General features: G+C 40.3%; 1 protein-coding gene across 2 annotated transcripts in view; it reads right to left on the bottom strand.

Moving 5' to 3' along the window:
- Positions 1-11,838, bottom strand: part of COL21A1 (collagen type XXI alpha 1 chain) — a 101,680-nt gene extending 89,842 nt beyond the window's left edge. Inside the window, exon 1 of one of the 2 annotated variants that reach the window (XM_042825692.1) lies at positions 11,779-11,838. The gene's annotated coding sequence lies outside the window, so the exon portion shown is untranslated. Of the gene's footprint in view, positions 1-1,076; positions 1,168-11,778 lie in introns of those variants that run through there. The other variant, XM_042825700.1, reaches the window with a different exon arrangement.
- Between the last annotated feature and the right edge of the window lie 3,477 nt (positions 11,839-15,315).

Consider the following 15,315-nt stretch of genomic DNA (forward strand, 5'->3'; position numbering starts at 1 on the left):
GCCACAGACAACTCTCTACAAGCTGGCACTGCAGGATGGAGAGGGGGTGGAAGGCAGCATCCTATTCAGTCTTTCCAGGCTACAGCACATGGGAAGAAGGCAAATTCTTTCCTCCCACTCTACAACTATGAAGCAATACTCAACATATGGGTTGGAGAGTCATCTCGGACCCAGGGATGAAATTTGCTACTACATTCAGCAGTGATCCCAAAGAGTAGTGAGCATTTGTCATCCACAGAGGTTTCAGCAAGGGACTTTTCTTCTCTTTTAAGCAATGATTATGTGAAGCATGCTTCCTCAGACTACTCTGAAAGATTATACATTTCACAATATTATAGCCCATATTGTAACTAGCTGAAGACTTTCCTATTCTGCCTCTTTCATACCATTCTACTCACCACTTTCCTGTTCAAAAGAACAGAACAGTTCTGCCTGCTGTTTCTCTTTGCCATTAAGCAAAACATAGAATTTGTTAACAATAAGGTTGTACTTCAGACAGGCTCTCTCTACGAAAATCATGGGAATAAACTCTTATTTCCGCCCAGAGCTCTCAACAGGACTTCTAAGTAACACAGAGCAGAACAGATTGTAGCAAGGAAAAAAAGAAATTTAATGGATTACCCTAGAATTATATCTCTTGGCTTTTCAGGATAATTTTCACCTCTTTATTTCATATTACAAAGAATGAACCCATTTGTACTAACAGGATAAACAAGCAAAATAAGTACTACTGGAAAAGCATAGTGGTCTGACTTTTTTTCCAGTCTCAGAAATTCATCTTGATCCCAGCACCCATCTTCAAACAATGTTGTGCTCACAGCACACTGCTGTTCTCACACTAAACCAGGCAAACAAGATGATGCTTAAAAGTACAAATATAGAATCAATTAATAGTTTTGGTTAGGAAGGGCTTTCAAAGATCACCTATTTCCAACCCCGGCAATGGGCAGGACACCTCCCACTAGATCAGGCTGCCCAAAACCGCATCCAGTGCCTCACCACTGTCACAGTGAAGAATTTATTCCTTATATCTAAACTAAATCCACCTTTTCTCAGTTTGTCCTGTCACTACAAACCTTGATGAGGTGTTTCTCTCCAGCTTTCTTGTAGGCCCCTTGCAGGTAATGGAAGGCTGTGATAATATCTCCTTGGTGCCTTCTCTTCTCCAGGCTGGACAATTCCAACTCTCTCAGCCTGCAGAGAGAAATGCTTCAGACTTCTGATTATCTTTGTGGCTCTCCCCTGGACACACTCCAACACTCCATTTTTTAATTTTAATTTTTTTTAATACTGGGTTCCCCACACCTGGACGCAGGGTCTCTTAAGGATGGAGAAGATATGGAGAATCATCTCCCTCACTTGCTAGCCATGCTTCTTTTAATGATACATTTTTATACACACGGTGATATGCACTGATATGCAACTTCAATAATCTCCCCTAAGAAGAAAGGAAGAGAGAAGAAAACAGACTGCAGGTTCGATACTACATCTGCTTTTCTACCTAGCTTAAGCAAAGAACACCGATACCTTCACAGACAAACCATTCCACGTTAGAAGCTATTAGAGTACAGTTAAAAAGCCATCTTCCAAGTTTTTAAATTTAGATTTTAGCTAACTTTAATGATTTAAATCAAGCAGTTTGTGAGAGACTGCATTTCCTATCATTGGATAAGTCTTTATACACAGAATGATTAAAATATCAACCTATTCTTTCCACAGCACTGCACTCAGCAGTGCAAATAGCATGCCTCATTCTTCACAGAATCACCAAGGTTAGAACAGACCTCTGAGATCACCCAGTCCAATCATCCACCTACCACCAATACTCCAGCTTTAGACATGCTTTTAAAAACATTCCACTGCAGATGATTTTTTACAAATCAGTCACACATTACAAAACATACAAAACACTTGTAGCATATTTTCTGCAGAGTCCATGCCACCAAAGCAAGTTCCAACAGAAAGAGTAAAAAACAACATGGCCCATTTGCTAGGACCCACAACAAGTTGCTTCCAAAAGCATATCAGTGCTTTTGGAAAGGCCTGAACAAATTACAGGTCATGTTCTCTTGTACTATCAAGTGTATCATTTCAGAGAGAACCCACAAGTTAAGAAAGCAGGTGTTTTATTTTTATGGATTCTAATATATGGGTTTCCAAAAAAAAGTGAAAGGAACACAATGTTATTATGCATGCCAGAAATTTGACATTTCTAAAGATGCCAGATGTATTTTCAGACATATTCCTGAGGTTTGTTTTTTCTCAAGTTTGGAAGGACTTGCTATTTTTTGTTAAATGTCAGACTGGTGCATGTAAAAAAAGGAAAAAAAAAAAAAAAAACAACATAAAATGCTGAATGTATATTATATGGAGAATGCTAATATATTTTGTGTTCTCACTGCTCTGCAAGAACACAAACTCTCACAGTCCTTCAGAGCAAACAACTTTCGCAGGTTGATTCTGGCTCTTAAAACTGAGGATTATAACAGCTGGACAAAAGCACTGAGCGTGTAGTCTCAGCAATTACATCATGGAGACTTATGGAGATAAATTCATCTGTCAAATGTCGGTTCCAATTTGTATTTCCTACAATAAGCAGAAAATTATGGTTTGAATGCATTACTAGCAAGTAGTTACAAGAGGAGGTGCTGCTAGTGTCTTTCATGGTACAAAACAAAGCTTCCAGATTGAGAGTTCAATGCTGCTTTGACGTCATCCAATGCTAACAAAAAAAATTACTTGTTTTGTATCGCTCTCCAACCATGTTGGTATTGGAAAATCTATTATTATTATTATCTATTATCTTTTAAATTGTTGGATTCATAAACTGTTACAACTATAGTAATCGAGCAGCATCACCAAGCATTAAACAAATACAAAGTAGAATAAAGAAGCAAAAAGAGAAAGTTCTATACCCATCTTATCCAAGAGATAGCAATAAATAATTTGTTACACAAACAGAGATCAAAATACATCCAGGGAAAGAATTTCTAAACATACTCTATGGTATATGAAATTCAATTCATTGACAAAGTTTGAGTGGTCTTAACATGAATTAAAAAGACAATTTAAAATATATTAAAACTGTTTCTACAGTACAGTGCTCTAATATTCTCACGATATTAGGATGTTACTATTAATAGGCATTCAAACACCCTGCAGAACACAACCTCCTAATCGTGAAAGGCAATGTGAAATCAGGCACAGCCTTCGCCTGTCCAGCCATGTCACAGAGCATCACTGACTGTGTACAAGAGAAACACTTATACAGTTCTGTAAAGAACTATATAGAACAGGAAAATCAGAAAGAAGCTACTAAGTGTGCTACTATTACTACTGTTTGAAGCAGTATGAGCAGTGCATCCATGTGTTTTACTTTTGCAAGCTTGTTCCTAATACAGCAGCCTCCACCCTATGTTTGCCATTACCCTTAATGGAATAAATCACACTTAGTCTAGCTTTCATCTCTGTCTAGTAAGAAGCATTATCTCTACCGTACATAGACACAATTTATTTTGGCCCAGTGTAAACAGCAAATGCTTACTGAGTGACACGGCTTGCTTTAAGAGGCCTAACACCTAAAATTAATCAGACTTCTCTGGTGTGGGTGCGTTTTGGTTATGCACCTGAGGGCCACTTCGGAAACTGAAAACGCTGAACCCTATGCTTACAGCTCTCTGCAGTGCTGGTAAAGAAAAGGTCTTGAAACACACAATACCACACATAATTACACCAACCCTCGCCATTCTCCTCTTCCATGTCACCTCTGATCAGAAGCTCACCATTAAAACATTTACCAGTAGCAAGATAAACTGTTTCAGATTGAGGAAGGGAACTAAACTCAGGTCTTCTCTATCTTGACTAATGCTCTAACCACATGACATTAAAAAAAAAAACCAAAAACCTTACTATCCCTGGATATTGTTCCAAAAACATAAAAGCATGCCCTAAAAGTTCCTGCTAGAGCAAGATCCACAGGCGAGACGGAAGAATTTCTGCCTTGTAAATCTTTCTAGGAATCAGACGTCTGATATGTACCTACCATGCTATGCACTCTAGCACAGTCTAGGCATGCCTACCATCAGACATGTAGGTGTGCAGGAATTTTTACTGACATAACTAAATTGATTATGATTACGCTTAACTCTGCAGTTGAGTAGAAGCAAGAATCTCTCTGGCATTTAAATGGTGGGCTTCAGTTGTAGTTACACACCTCAGTCCTTAGGTCTTCAGGAAATTATAGAATCAAGACTTAGTTCTATACCTGAGGGCAACATATTTAAAATAAACCATAACATATCAGTGATGCAGAATGCAGACGTTCTGCAGTAAATTCTGTACATCAAAACAGAAGCTAAATTTAACTTGAGTTAAATATCATACATCATTAGGATTGCCCTAACCCACCTGGCCTTGTTGAACTGCCTGAGCTTGTGGGCCTACACAGGCCCACAACCATGGCCTGTCAGGGTCCCTCTAGATAGCACCCTTCCTTCCAGTGGGTCAGCTGCTCCACACAGCCTGGTGTCACCTAGGCAAAAATAACCATGAAACAGGATTTTTGAAATTCTGATTTTTGAGCAAGATTTCTTTGTATCCAGATGCCTTTGAGAAAACTTTTTCAAAAGACATCCTATATATACTTCTGGAGGAATAGAAGACATATGTTACTACAGTTCTATCTAACAATCCTATCAAATGGAGCAGGGAACAAATCCAGAAGTACACGAGGTCACGTCTAAAGGAGAAGAGAGAATCACATCTCTGCAAAGTACCCAAACTTCCCTAAGTAAAAGTTTTGGGAATGGACAGCTCCCACAGCAGCCTTATTGAAGCCTTCCTGCTACTACCAGGTAGCGTAAAAGGACGAACTACTCATTAACAACAGAGATTATTTAGCATAAATTACCCAGGCACATGCAAAAAATGAAATTTTCCTTGGCTAGATATACCAGTTTTGAGAGTAGATCTCTTATTTAAATCCAGCTCCGAAAATAGCAGAAGAGATCAAATAAATGGAATTCCTATACTCTTTAGGAAATCAAAATTAAGCTTTTTTTCTTGGTACTGCTTGGCTTCCTCAAAGACAACTATGTGCTTCTGAAAATTAGGTACAGCTGTCCTCTCTTTTGAGCTTCTTAATGAAATCCTCTGCATCCTAGCTTCCCTCTCCTTTTTGGCAAAATTTGTCAATGTTCATTTCAGCTGAGTCAGAAGCACACCATAGCCATGTGGGCCTCTCTGCCCAGCAAATGGACTTAATCAAAGGGGCATACAATTACATTCCTTTCTCTTCATTGCAAATTCATCAGGGAATAACAAACATAAAACTCTATTGTCTAGGACCTTAAAAAAAAAAAAATAAAAATCCATGTCCTATTCAGCAAATCCGCCTCTCCCACCCCCTCATTCTTCCCCACAGAAGCAAAAAAAAATCCTTTATTATTTTATCTTCCATTTCATTTCAGAAGTGCATTTTTGAGTTTAATTATCTGCCAGCATTTCAATACATCTTATCATCAGTGATTTCTCCATGATTTGTGCAATTCTACCTGGAAGATTCTCAATTTTACTTTTCAGGGATATGAAGAATCTTCTTCAACTCTCCAACTACCATTACTTCCCCATTCTTCTTTTTCTGTCAACTTCCAGCCAGAGTTCTTCAAAATGCCCTTTTGTATATTTTGTTGGTTTGCTTAGAGATGCCACTTAATCTCAGCTTTCTCTGCATGTGACAGAGTTTCCAAAGTACAAAAAGGACTCCTTTTTAGAAGGTGAAAGTTTTTACTTCCTTTCAGTAGGAAACATATAACACCGTTTAATTTTTGTATTTCCACCTAAAGTTTCCTTTGTTTAATTTGCTATGAAATGAGGGACCTTTTATTTAGCTCCAGCTTTCTTGGCTGTACTTTTCCACAGAGTTCTATCTCATAAGATAAACATTGTGGTGTATCTCAAAATTTCCCTCAATTTTGCCTGCACTGGTCTCCTCTCTCCAAATGGAAGCCTTTAAAACAAAATTTGGTAACTTTGCAGAAACTGTTCCACTTGGTAAGGAGTTCTGTTTTCCAAAAATACTGACATTCATTTTGGTTCTGTTTATATTCTATCAAAAGTGATCTGTTTTATCTTGTAATCACATGCTATCAAGGCTAAGATTTTAAGAACTGGAGACTCCCGTGTCCATCTCCCATAAACAACTAATGCTCCAATTAAATGGAAGAGCAGTAAGACAACATTCCCCTGGGTTTTTTACTTGGACACAAATTCTAATCTCAGAGAGCAACTTCCCACAGAGTGATTTTTTTGCTTTGAAAAACTTTCTGCAGCTGAGAAAGGAATGAGTCCATGACCCTAACAATGCAGCAGTGGTCCACACTCATTTCTTCCAACTTGAAGTCATATTTTGCAGAAAATCACCCACCCTTTAAATTATTGCACAGATGTGCCTTCTTCCTCTTTACCACACTGACACTAGTTACACTGTACTGACACTGACACTGTAGTTACACTTACAGTGTTTATTTTCTCCTCTCTTGTCTTTTTTTTTTTTTTTTTTTTGTTTTTGTTTTTGTTTTGTTTTTAAAGCTGGGAATCTGATTCTGTCTACTTGCAATGAGGAGAGAGGAAATGGAAGAAAACCAGGGTCAAATCCCAAGTGCAAGAGGTAGGAACATGCTGAACTGGTCAAAAAAAGCTGCAATTAAAGGATGAGCTGTTCATTTTAACACGTGTAGATTGCTGCCTAGTAGAGTCTATCTATGCCAGAGCTCCAAAGAGAGCCACCTACGTGGTTAAAAGACTAAGAAAACAGAAATTATTACACTTGCAGACACTAAAAGCAATGTGTACTTTTCTATAATATGAATATTGTAAGTTAAAGATATCAGGAAAAGACTTAATGAACCACGATGTATATCTTCCTTCTGATGTACAGGTAACACTCACAGCCCAAAAGGCTCATCATGGCATTGCACTGTCCATCCCTCACAGCTCCCCAGCTAGTTTGGTAAAAGTTCACAGTTTAGTGTCCTTTAGTGAAACAAGGGTTACGCCACAAGATTTTACACCGAGCTCAATGATCTGGTATTTTAATATATCCTACTACTTTTACTTATACATAACATTATCTTAACCTCTCCACATAAGATACCCCAGGCTGCTGTGGACTTAGGGAACTAATATCATTAAGCAGTAAGAACTGCAGTTACTGTGATGAACATAAGCACAAGCTATTCTTGGTAACAGAGAGATGGCAAGTCTCTGTCAAAGGCTGAACCTACAGGTACTGCTACTATTACAGCAACTGCAGCATTCTTCTCTTAGATGTCTTTAAATTACCTTAAGTGGGCTCAACAAATACAAAATAAAAATGCTGCAACTGTTTTGACTAAAAATAAAACTTTTGGAAATCATTAACTCCACTTAATGAAGAAAGTACAGTCTGTTAAAAAATAATGTGGAAAATACAAGCTGGCATGCTTTAAAAATTATTGGCTTACTCTCACACTGGAGCTCGGGTGTTGTTTTTTTGTGGTTTTTTTTTTGTTTTGTTTTGTTTTTTCCAATTTTATGTTGATGTAGGATATAAATGAGCTCAGGCAAGTTAAAACATGCTCCATCATCACCATGGGTCCAAAGATTTACACAAGAGAAAGGGGGAAAGAATAAAGACAACATGAATAAGGCAACTCACTACTGTAAATTTGATCAATTGGACTAAACACTGAAAAGGTTGAGGTTTGGTTATTTTACATACTTTCTAAAATATACAAAAATGTTCTGAGGTAACCCAATTTCAGTGTTAATGTACACCCCAACCACAGTAGTTGGAACACTATACCAGCAACTCAGTGACTCCCTTTCAAAGCCAGCTTGCGTAAATATACATTTCTAGTGTGTTCACAGATTAAACCTTCTTCAAAATCCTGTAAGTTTTGTTACAGCAGCAAATATGCAGTATGTTGCAAGTGTTTCAGCCATCAGTGATCCATGCTTAGACAGACATTCAGAGCCATCTTAGAAAATCATAACTCCTTAATGAAAACATATAAAAACCCAACAGTCACTGTTTTGTTCAGAGTCTTTCATAGCTTTGGACAAACCTGCACATGCATTAGCAAGTAGTCCACTACAGTTGGCACACTTTATCTATTCCATGCAGACCTACAAAAGCAATGATAAGTACCCAGAACATGAGACAGTGCAGGAGAAAACAATGAGACAGGCTGGTCTGGATGAAAAATGTGAGCAAATGAGAGATTCTGCTCTCAAAAAACTCCCCCAAACCCTCCTAAAAATCCTCTGAGCCTCCTCACACCTGTTACCATGCCAGTTCCCAGAAGACTCTTCCTCCCCAGGCCCACATCCAAAGCCACATGGCTCTTCCAGCTGCCTTTCAACCCCTCCTGCTCCAAATAGTGTCAGGCTTTCCCAGCCTCTACTTCTCTTCCCCCTACAATCTCCAGAACACATTCATCTTGCCCCACCATTATTTATTTCTGTTGATGCTGCTGAGAAACGTGCAACTTCTCTTTGTTATTAGTACAGTGCCTCGTGCCTCAAGCCAGAGCTTCAGACCAAGCTACTGGAACTAATCATGGGAGGGAGAAAGTCTTGAAATATAAAAGTCTAAATTATGAACAGGCCTCAAAATACTAATATACAAGGAGGAAATTTGGATTTCCTATGTGCTAATGCAACATTCTTTAAAGGCTTACTTTGAACTGACAGAAAACTAAAGAAGAAATGGAAATCTCTCACTGGCATGAAAGATGGCTTAATTTTTCATCTCACCAAGTGCAAACAAACTTCCCTGCCATTTTTGCATGTTCTTTGCTAGAAAGAATGCATCTCATTTCAGGGCCTATATGTTTCACTTAGAGCAGCTATTAACTTCTCACTATTTAAACCTCGTTTTATTACAGCATAAAGCACACTGATAAAAAGACCAATTACTCAATCCAACATTGAAACAACATAAATCACATAAAATTCCAAAAGGTTGACATGTATTTACTTTGTACTTCTATTTTCATTCACAATATTATTCAGTGTGATCAACACTGCTCATCTCCCTGGTTTCTATCTGCTGTTAATCACTGCTAGCATGCCTGACATCTCCCCTGGAAAGCTAAATCAATCAGCACTGCCATAAAACAATGTCTGTGCAGATTATGGGCAATACAGAATTAAGTTTCTTTTATAAATTTCACAGTACCCCAGTACCATGGAAACTAGAGAGAAGAAAAAAGCTCTTTAAGTCATTTTGTCTACGTCAGTACTGGTTTTCTCCTGCTGCTTTTTTTCATGGTCATTTCATTTTTAAATGAAGCAACATAGAGTAGGGCTCAGCCTATTTTCCCACTTATGGGCAGGGAAGAAACGTCAAGGCTCGATTTGTTTATTTTAATTTAACAAAGCAGTATGTATGGTCACAGTGTATCAACCTCCGTAATTTTCTGTTTGTCCTTAAATTTCACTGGTGAGTGGCAGAGTTGGCCACTAAAAGGCTACAATACGTTGCTCAAGGAGATGCACTGGGTCCTCCCCAGAAGGGGATACGCAGGGAACATCACATTCCACAAGCCACCAAGCCAGGGCGTTGCTGAACCACAGCTTAATATTGCATAAAACATTTATAGGGGTTTTTGTTTAACGGGCAAAGGTAAGTGCTCAAGCTTTCTCCTTGCAGTTCTCATACTAGGACATATTGTAACATTGCCTCCCAGTCCCAAAAGTCCCCATCTTTGGATACAGTGCTAATGGGTAGATATCATACATTTCCAACACAAAAATTGGATCAGCAAAGCTTTGAAATTTTTTCACTGACCTCATGGCACTCACAAACTTAACACCTAGGGCCCCATGCCAGTCATGGGGCTCACAGCCCATGCCCCAAGCAAGGCACACCAGGGCTGGTCTCCAACTCCTCACAGCACTGCCCTGCTGGGCCCAGCTGCAGGCCCATGGCTTGGCCTCAAAGTAGTGCCCAGTGGGTAGGGCTGGGGCTGTCCCTATTTGCCCTACTCCTGATGGGGCAGTGGGATGGGCCCTGATGCCCCCCTGTGAGCCCCCTCTCTGCTCCTGGCCCTGATGTGTGCTTTGAGACAATTCAGAGGAAATCAGAGAGTGCATTTTCTAAGCAGTATTTTTACCTCCTTGAGCACCCTGAACCAACTCTACCCAGTGCCAAAGGCTGCTCCCTCAGCACAGATACGATGGAAAGCAAACAGAACAGCAAAACAGGGAACAGCAGCAAACCCTTCACAAATAATGGGTCTTCAATGGGATTACCAGATTCAGCTCTGGTTATGCCAGCTCATAGAAGATAAAAAAGCAGAAACAAAGACATCTTGATAATACAGATGACTAAGAGCATAAAAAAAGATCTGTTTTATAAAGAGAAACTGAAAAAATTAGATCTGTTTTATTCAGTATGTCTTTAAAGCAGTCAGAGCAAAACAACAGGACACAAAGTAACGAAAAACTTTGAAAGAAAAGGTAGGTCTTATGCACACCCCTTCTCTTATAAAATGGAGATATTAAAAAACTGGTTTTCCTTTTTCATTTCAGAGGCCAACATGGGAAGCAAATAACTTAGCAGAATTTTAGCAGTAACTAAAATGTAAGCGGGTAATAACACAAAGATTATCATCATGAAAGCATAAAACTTAGCAAAAGGGGGAAAAAAAGTAACATAATGGAGGTAAGGGAAGAAAAACACCAAGAGAAGGTCCACTTCAGCTAGCTGTTTCTGTAATTAGTTGGGCTGATAACTGGACTGGGCAAAAAAATCCAGTAGGACAAACTACACTTTCCAGCTACGTGTGCAAACTGAATTATAATGCAAGTAATTTCCAAGATTATGATCAGAGCCTAAAATGAGGCAAAATAGACCAAAGTACAGTTTTACCTTATAGACTTGCCAGAAACATATTTGTGTTACCAACGACCTGAAAGGAGCAATGTGATACAATTTATAGAATCGTATTCTGGAATTGAACTCAAATTTCCTAACATTCACCAATAAGCCAATCTACCATTGTGATGGTGCCAGACCAAGACATTCTTTAACAATCATCCACCGTGGGTCTTAGACCTCAGCTGTAAGTGCGGCTTGAGTAGAAGGAAAAAGGATCATAAAATCTAGTGTAATAATTAGGCATATAGGTAAAATGTAGTAAGTGGATTATTGAGCAATTTGCTTGCAAAGCTGCCACTTAGAACTGCCACCAGGAGCGCCAGTTCACAGGCTGACCTGGCAGCCTCACACAACCTAGACTGCTGTAAGGGATCTGACGAGATGTTTCGTACTATCATAGAGTCATTAAGGTTCAAATGACCACTAAGATCATCTAGTCCAACCGTTAACCCATGACTGTGATCCCTCCAGACCATGTCCTTCAGTGCCACATCTACACCCTTCTTGAAAACCACCAGAGACAGTGACTCTACCACCTCCCTGGACAGCCTGTTCCAGTGCCTTTCCTAACATCCAACCCTTGAAATGGTCACTCTTGCTTTCAGTACTTCTGATAAATACACTGTTAGATAGGTTAGATGTGATCTTAAAATCTCCGGTGAAGGAAGTTCCATACCCTAACTGCCCCGCTCCCGTCCCCGCGCCGTCCCTCCCGTCACCCCCAGACTCCAGCACGGCCGCTTGCTCGGAGAGCCCCGCGGGTGCAGCGGGTCCGGGCTCGCCTCTCCCTCCCGAAAGGACCCGCCCCGCTGACCCGCAGCCCCGCGCGCCCCCGGCCGGCCGCGCTCCCCCACCTGCAGCGGGTCCACTCGCTGCAACGCCGCTCTGCCCCGCGCCGGTTCGGCGGCAACACGGGCCCCGCGCCGCCGGCCCGCCCGCCCCGCCCGCAGCACCGCCTCCCGCCCGCCCCCCGCAGCTGCGGCCGCGCGGCTGGGGATGGTGCGTGGGACTCGCGGGGCGTTCGGGGGCACGGCGCCAGGTAACGCCGCGATGGCGTCGTTCTTTGCAGATACTTGACCTGAGAAGTTGGCTGCACGGCCACACAGCTCACCGCTCCTGTTGCACACGTGCTTTCAGGCTTTCTGCGGGGAAGCAGTCGCACAGATCTCGAGGGATCACCACGCTGCCGGTTTCTCACAGCCTGTGGTACGCTACCCGTAACAGAGCTCAGATGAGAAACTTTCTGCTCTTTCAAGACTGTTGGTGCATGTTACTTACATACCTTCCCCCTTGCCGCTTGGATCACACACAGAGTCACAGAATGGCAGAGTGTGGCAGGTGCCACAGGGCCATCTAATCCTACCGTACCTCAGTATCTCAAAGCAGGATGTCCAGCACCGTGTCCAGGTGGCTTCTGAAGATCTCCAAGGAGAGGATTCCATAGCCACTGGGCATCCTGTGCCAGTGCACCATCATTACAGAAGGCCTTCCTGCTGTTCAGACACAACCTCCTGTGTTCCATTTCATGCTCATCCCCACCAGGTGTTTCAGGCCCATGCCTGTATGTGTATGTTCATATAGTTCAGCCAGGAGACAAATCTATGTTCAAATGTAACCTCGGGTGTTCTCTCACATGTAGCTTCTGATAAGTGCCGAACTGCAGCAGATTTTTTGTGAATTAGTGAGACACTGAGCGTCCATGTTATATACTCATACATAGAGACAGGTTCAGGCAAACATCTCTACATTTGATAGAGCTATCACCTTCCTGTTAAGTGCAAACAGAAATGAAATGCGTGTGTGTGTATATATATATATATATGTATATCAACACTGCTGATGTTTGTCTATCCAAACACAACAAAGAAGCAAAAGATAGTTTTTGTTCTAAACCTTATCCCAGGAAAACACTATTTAGACACATGTGAAAGGCATTTCCTTGACAGCAGTTCCTTGCTTCACATTCTCACTGAGAATTCAGAAAACTGATTGGCTCACCAATAAAGCAATGTACATAGGTCTTTCCAAAAGCAATGCCTCCTGTTTATGCCTGTGGAAATTTCAACAAAGAGCACAATAGCACTATTTGAGAGAGCAAATTCTCAGCTACTAAACACTATTTCTCAGCATAGTCAACGCCATTAGGTATGCATTTTCAGCAGCAATGAACAAAGCCTGCATGCTACACTCATAAAAATCTGCACCAATGGAGGAGAGCCACTGTTGCAGTTGCCACTGCTGAAACGCACCACCTGCTGCCTCACTGTGCTCACAGCCACTGTTTGGTCTGCATAAATGTTCAGCATGCAGAAGTGAATGTCAATGGGTGCCACTTTTTCGACATGGAGGAATTCCATTCCACACCTTTGTGGACAAGGCAGACAATACAGATTGCTTCTTTGCTGCCAGCTGTCGCACGCCAACAAAATGTAGCAGAATATTGGCAAAAAGGTTCAACCTCTTCTGCCAGACCACCAACATCCGCTTCTCATATTATGGGTTAATGTAATAAAATGAGAGAAATGACTTTCAGAGCAGCCCTTGTGTGTCAATTTGTGAAGACATGGTTTGATTGCTGTCTCTGAACTTATTTGTACGTATGTATATACATATATATATACTTACATAATGAAACACATGGATTTTGTGTATATTTTTTTTCTTACTTTGAATAAGAGCCTTTGGAAGACAGATTTTAAAAGGTTTCTGCATGTGAACTGTTATGGAGTAGACAATATCTATTTTAATTTTTAAAAAAGTTCAGAAAGGAAAGAAAATCAACAAGTATTCCATGGATAAAGAACTTAATAGCAAACATCAGCTCTCAGAGGATTTAAATCTAACTGAATCAATATTTTTCAATATGTAGCACCTCTGGGCCATTGCTCATAGGAAGAGAACATTTCTAGTAACACGAGGAACGTTTTCCACTGGCTCTCAATGCCAGTACATCACAAGCCCTTAGACAACAGTCATCTGCAAATTTTTATGTTATGCTATTAAACAAACCTGTTTCCTGGGAATCTATTTAGCTACAGCATGAATTTTGCCTGTAACAGAATTTACAATGAAGCCCAAAAATGTATAGTAGTATAGCAGCAGTCTCAATCACAATTAGCTATCATAGGACTGAAATCCATTGGTGATAACCCAGATTTCACTAATGAGATTTTTTCTTGACCTAATGAAATGGTATAGGAGGGTAAATTATACACAAAAGGGGATGTGAACATAGCTCCCAGTAGTTGATAGTTTTGCCACTGTGATGTTTTTTCAACCATTAAGAGTCTCCTAGAATTTAATTATGAAAATGGTGATTTCTGGCTTATCATTCATCAGTAGTATTTGATATTTTTTGCCTAGATGCTGAATTCAAAGAGGGGAAAAAGACACATTCTTATGTAAAGCACCGAAAAGATGTGATCCCCCAATGGGGTCATATGAAATTGAAATGAAATAAAACCCAGGCTGAAATCTAAGCATGAATTGTGTACAAATTAGTCATTTTGAAGTCTCTGCTACATTCCCATCTTGCTTCAGGCAATCAGAAATTGTGTCATCCTCCTCCCACACTGTGAAAGTTCTTGATGTCTTTCTCTGTGTCAGGATTCTGTGGTTTCAAATTCAGTTTCTGGTTATTCTACAAATATGGTACTGTAGCCAAGTGTATGTCGACAGAAAACTTTCCTTGCGGAAATTCTCAAAAATTAGATTGACCCAAACCCATGTTGCCTAAATATATTTTAGAGTCAAGTTTTAGTCACTGAAATTAAGATAACTACATTTAAAAACATATTTTTCCATGTTTATGTTTCTCTGGAAAAAGGAACCACATTCTTATTCTTCCTTAACTGAGGCAAAACTTTAATTTTGCTATTTTTAACAAAGTTATGTTGAAGTTTTAAAGGATAGAATATTACAAGAGAAACAGAAACAGAGTTTTGCCTAACTGAAATCTCAGGAAACAATGAAATGTACCATAAAGTACAGTTCTTTATTGCATAAGTCTACTTCTGTAACTACTTGCACACCAGTGCACACCTTTACTCAAAATAATGACATGGTGTATTGGTGTGCATGTAGTGTTTGCAGGGAAAAGTCCTGAGGATGGGAGTAATGGGGGTAGCATGACTCATCATGAAATCTTATGAAGGTCAGTTCTCCCGACACCCATTTCACCAGCCACAAATTCTCCTTTTCCTTCTCTCAGAGCAGCAGTGCAGGTCCTGTACCCTTTGGCACGGAACAAACTGGATGCATGAAGTGGTGGGGCACGAAAGGCTGGTTTCATGCAATAGCATCTTTTAGAATTCATCAACTGTCCTGTGCATTAGTTAAAAAGAAATGTATCTGTTTAGACTGTTTCCAAAATAATGCTGTGTTGAAGTCAC

This window comes from Centrocercus urophasianus, unplaced genomic scaffold, assembly GCF_019232065.1.
Source record: "Centrocercus urophasianus isolate 14NV4802_14NV808 unplaced genomic scaffold, USGS_Curo_1.0 seq_10, whole genome shotgun sequence".
Lineage (NCBI taxonomy): Eukaryota > Metazoa > Chordata > Aves > Galliformes > Phasianidae > Centrocercus > Centrocercus urophasianus.